Raw genomic sequence first — 4907 nt, 5'->3', positions numbered from 1 at the left:
CTCCTCTCTCCTCCTCACCCTTCCTCCTCTCCTCCTCACCCTTCCTCCTCTCGTCCTCCTCTCTCCTCACCGTTCCTCCTCTCCTCCTCCTCCTCTCTCCTCCTCAGCAGTCTCTCCATCTGCCTCTTCTTCTCCTCCTGCCTCCTCCTCTCTCTCTCTCTCTCCTCCTGCTCCCGTCTCGCTCGCTCCTCTTCCTCCTCCTCCCTCCTCCTCCTCTCCTCCTCCTCCGCCAGCCTCTTCAGCCTGGAGGGAGAAAAGGAAGATGCATGAACTGACAGAGTATGGAAGCCCACTGAGGACATACAGTATATTCATCCATTTTATGATTTCATTTTATGATGAGTTCATTTTCTTTGTTTTGTTGTGATATCAAGTTATTTATGTCATTATCTCATTTTGTAATGAGAACATTTTCTGCCTGGAACTAACATTCTAAAGGAAAACAGATTATTCCAAACCCAGATATCAGAGGTGGGGACTCGAGTCACATGACTTGGACTGGAGTCACAGTCTTAACTGCTTGAGACTTGACTTGATGCATGAAGAGAAGACTTGAGACTGGACTTGACTTGGGTTCTGGTGACTTGGGACTTGACTCTGACTTGTACTCTGATGACTTGAAAAGGTTTCTAAAGTCTTGACTTGAGATCTTGTGTTTGTGTAAATGACTCAGATTGAAAGTGATGAGATTTGTTCCAGCAGACGACTGAATTTAAATTCTGTTTTCTGAATTTGTATGGAATGATTGAATTTATTGAAGTTGAAACTGATTATAGAAATCAAACTCATGATGCTCTTATCAAGTTTTTATCCTATTAAAACCATATTGCATTGAAAAGTCCTAGATATTTAGTTTTCTTTAAGATATTAAATTGATACTGGACTCTTGATTTGTTCTGACTTGACTTGCTGTTCTACATTTAGACTTGAGACTTGACTTGAGACTTGAGCCTCAAGACCTGAGACTGACTTGAGACTCGAGCAAAGCTGATCTGGAGAAAACAAAGTGTTGTTTTCTCCAGATAATGAGATAATTATGTCATTATCTCTTAAATCTGCATGAGGTTTGCGTGGATCATGTTGACAGTGATCTTCTGACATCACTGTGGTTTGTTCCTGAACATTTCACCTACAGGTCAAACAGCCAATCAGAGCCGTGCTGACCTGAGCCGCTCGGCCCGCTGCCTCCTCTCCTCCTCCAGCTCGCTCCTCATCCTCTCCTCCCTCTGCTCCGCCTCCTCCTGCCTGCGCTCCTCCTCCTCCCTCTGCCTCCTCCTCCTCTCCACCTCCTGCCGCCGCCGCTCCGCCCGCAGCGCCCCCTGCTGCTGAGGAGGAGGAGCTGCAGCCTGACGCACACACACACACACACACACACACACACACACACACACACACACACACACAGACAGACACACAGAGGCAGACATGCACACACACACACAATAAATTAATGTAAAATAAAATTAAAAAAACAAAAAAGGGAAACCACAAACATAAATGCCAAAAATTTACAACAATATAAACATAAAAATGGAAATAAATAGATAGAAAAATAAAACCTAAACCCTAATAAAAATGGATACGATAAAATAAATATAATTATCTATACAAATAATAAACAATACAAATCTGAATCTATTGTGTCCAGTGACCTCTGGCTTCCTCGGGTTCAACATCAGCCGCTCCTCTGTTACCATGACAACCGAGCACGATGACGATGACAGGCGGTCACGTGACGGCGAAGCTGGCCCCGCCCCACCGGCTGGCCCCGCCCCACCGGCTGGCCCCGCCCCCCCGGCCGGCCCCGCCCCACCGGCCGGCCCCGCCCCCTCACAGGAAGCAGGGCTCGACCTCCGTGAGCTCCTCTGATTGGACGGAGATGCGGCGTCGGCGGACCGGAGCGAGCTCTGTGATTGGACGCCGCTGCGGTTGTCTTCGGCGATTGGGAGGATGTGACTGGTGGAGAGCTGATCTGGATTTGTCTCTGAGTCTGAGTCTGGATCTGCATCTGGATTTAGATCTGTATTTGTATCTGTATTTGTATTTGTGTCTCTGTGGGTTGCAGAGCGGCTGATGGGGGAGTTTAGGTTTAGGCTTCGGTTTAGGTGAGACTCCTCTTTCTCCATTTTCAGGTTTATCTCCGCTTCCTCTTTCTCAAGGAAGTCCTTAGGTTTTCCTAGGAGAGAAGGAAGAGAAGAGAAGAGAAGAGAAGAGAAGAGAAGAGAAGGAAGAGAATAGAAGAGAAGAGAAGAGAAGAGAAGAGAAGAGAGGTCAATTCATTTACGTTCTCAGTAAAAGAGAATAGTGTGATAAGGTGGATTTGTGTCCAAATGTAGGTTACTGTCAATCAGCAGCTCTACCAGGATTTTCCCATTTATCTTGTAGGTGTGATATAGGCTAGCCTGGTAAGACCATCCTGATCACATGACCTCACATTCTGTTTCACTCCACGGATCAGTCTGGACTTCTAGCCGCCATAAGTGCAGTTATTGCAGAAATTCACTCAATAACAACAATTAAAGAAGAACAAGAGTACGCACTAGCGGAGTTTCTCGGTGGAAAAGACGTTTTTCACCGTTCTTCCGACATGTTTTGTTACGCTGATTGGCTGAAGGAGTTTGTCTGTCAAGGCAAGAAGTCCCGCCCACTGAAACCGATTTCAGTGGGCGGCTAGAAGTCCAGACTGATCCCTGGAGCGAAACAGAATGTGAGGTCACATGATCAGGACGGTCTTAGCAGGCTAGATACAGGCTACAGTTGGTGACACAACATCACACTCTTCCCACTGAATTTCAACGGAGAGTCTCAAACATAATGGAGATGCTGGGGATTGAACCCAGGACCTTGTACATGCGAAGCACACGCTCTACCACTGAGCTACATCCCCTACACAACCTTTACCAAGTTCAAAAACATAATTTTCTTTTTCAGCTGTCCGTCTCTACTCCAAAACACTCCACAAAGAACGAATCCACAAAGAATGGATTGCGGCAAGTGCAATTTGCCCCTGTTTTGCCTCTGATTGCAATTACCAGTGTGGCAAAGTATAAATGTTGCCTTTGCTCCAAGAACACAGCAGGCAGGACAATGGCAGAGAGAAAGAGAAAAATGACATTTTTAGAGTCCGAGCTGCAACTCCTGACGGACGAGGTGCAGAGGCATTCCTCAAAACTTTGAGGCAAGAAATTTAACCGGGACAGCGAGAAACCGTATTTGGGATTTGATAACCCAGTCTGTCAGTGCTGTTGGTGTCTCCAAACACACACCTTCAGACTGCAGAAGAAGCATGATTTGAAGCGGAGAACACAGGAGAACGTAGGGGAGCTTTATTCATTTATTTTTCATGACACAATTGCATCCTGTCACTGCATCCTTTGTTTGTCATTGCATCTCACATCTCACTTGTCCCAAAATAAATGAGTTTGAGCGGAGCTGTCCATGGTGTTAAATCTTTAGGCCAAAATAAGGCCAATTGTGCTGACGAGTGAGGTCAGTGAAAATATTTTGAGTGCTTTGAGTGAGAACTTGAGTTTAGGGTGAGTGTCCATATAGCATTTTTTTCTGAGCGCCAGCGTCTTTTTTCTGAGCGCTCCAACTTTTTTGTGCGGCCGCTCCGAGCTTCTAGTTGAAAATCTCTGAACGTTTCAGAAAGGCGCCGGTGTCGTCACCAGCGCTCCTTTTCAGGCAACCGATCATATATTAGATGGGGCGGGACTCGTCACCCTGGTAACCAAGAAAATGGAGGAGAAGCTTGTTCTGGCCGTGTCTGTGTATCCCGAGCTGTACGATCTGTCTCACAGAAACTATCACAACAGAGACAGAAAAGCCCGTTTGTGGGAGCAGATCGGCCGGACACTGGATGTTGCTGGTGAGTCTTGTGCTTTTATCAGTTAGCTACCTAGCTAACGTTAATGTCAAGATATTGTTGTCATAGAAACAAAACCCACGCTCAGCGCCTCATCAAAAAAGTGCTGGGAAGGCTTTTTTGATGAGGCTCTGGGATGAAGCTCCTCAGCGCCCTGCCAGCACTTTTCTGCCAGAGAAAAACGCTGTATGGACACACGCCCTTATTTGCTTTTGTTTGTGAAGCAATCTGTGTTTAAGTTCTATAGTTATAATAATAATGTCAAAATATTATTTACAGACTGTATTTACACACAATTTTATTTTTTAGGTCACACAAAGGTGGAATTGTTGCAGAGACATTTGCAAGGTCAGTTCAATTCAATTCTCAGTTAAATCAACAAGTGATATTCTCCTTCGAAATATATAAATGTACATAATGTATATAAATACATGCAAATAGCACAGGAGCACCGAGACGCTGTTTGCGTGACAGTGCGGTTAGCGGTGCATTTCATCCTTTGCGAGGGATTTGTGAATTACACGGTTTCTGTTTGTCTTATTTGCGCAGGTTTAGCCTCAGCAAAAGCCACACAGTCCTTTTGTGAATTCGCCCTCTGAGTCGTAGCTTGAGAAGAGTCAGCTCAGTTCACCTGAACAAACTGTTAGCTAGCTAACTAGCCAGCAAACACACTGATGTTAATGTCAACATGCTAACGCTAGCTGCTACCAGATATGTTAGCTAGTGTTCTAATCAGATGTGTTACAACAAGACAGTGATGGTTATAGTTAGCTATACTAATGTCTCAAAATGAATGTGGTAATGATTTATTGGTGTTAAAGTGATACATGTACCTTCATCCTCAGGTTCAGATATTATAGACTTGCTCTTTGTAATTATCTTTTAATTGCTTTACTTGCCTTGCTCCTGTAATTCCTTACCTTGCTTTCATTGATGTATGACTGATGTATGTATAGGATCTATATAAGCAAATGCCATTTGTGACAATTTTCAGGCGACAATTATTAGTTGATAATTTCAAAATAAAAGTCCTCTTGTAAAA

The 4907-nt window shown here is 44.6% G+C and overlaps 1 non-coding gene across 1 annotated transcript; it reads right to left on the bottom strand.

Annotated features, from left to right (window-relative positions):
• Positions 1-2815: 2815 nt before the first annotated feature.
• On the bottom strand, positions 2816-2887 carry trnaa-cgc (transfer RNA alanine (anticodon CGC)). The gene has a single exon. It is a non-coding gene; the product is annotated as a tRNA-Ala (tRNA).
• Positions 2888-4907: the final 2020 nt, after the last annotated feature.

The sequence above is a fragment of the Centroberyx affinis genome, unplaced genomic scaffold (assembly GCF_046629955.1).
Source record: "Centroberyx affinis isolate AG114_WGS23_722 - 3 ecotype Tasmania unplaced genomic scaffold, CSIRO-AGI_Caff_v1 ptg007378l_1, whole genome shotgun sequence".
NCBI lineage: Eukaryota > Metazoa > Chordata > Actinopteri > Beryciformes > Berycidae > Centroberyx > Centroberyx affinis.
This window is presented reverse-complemented; position numbering and strand designations above follow the sequence as displayed.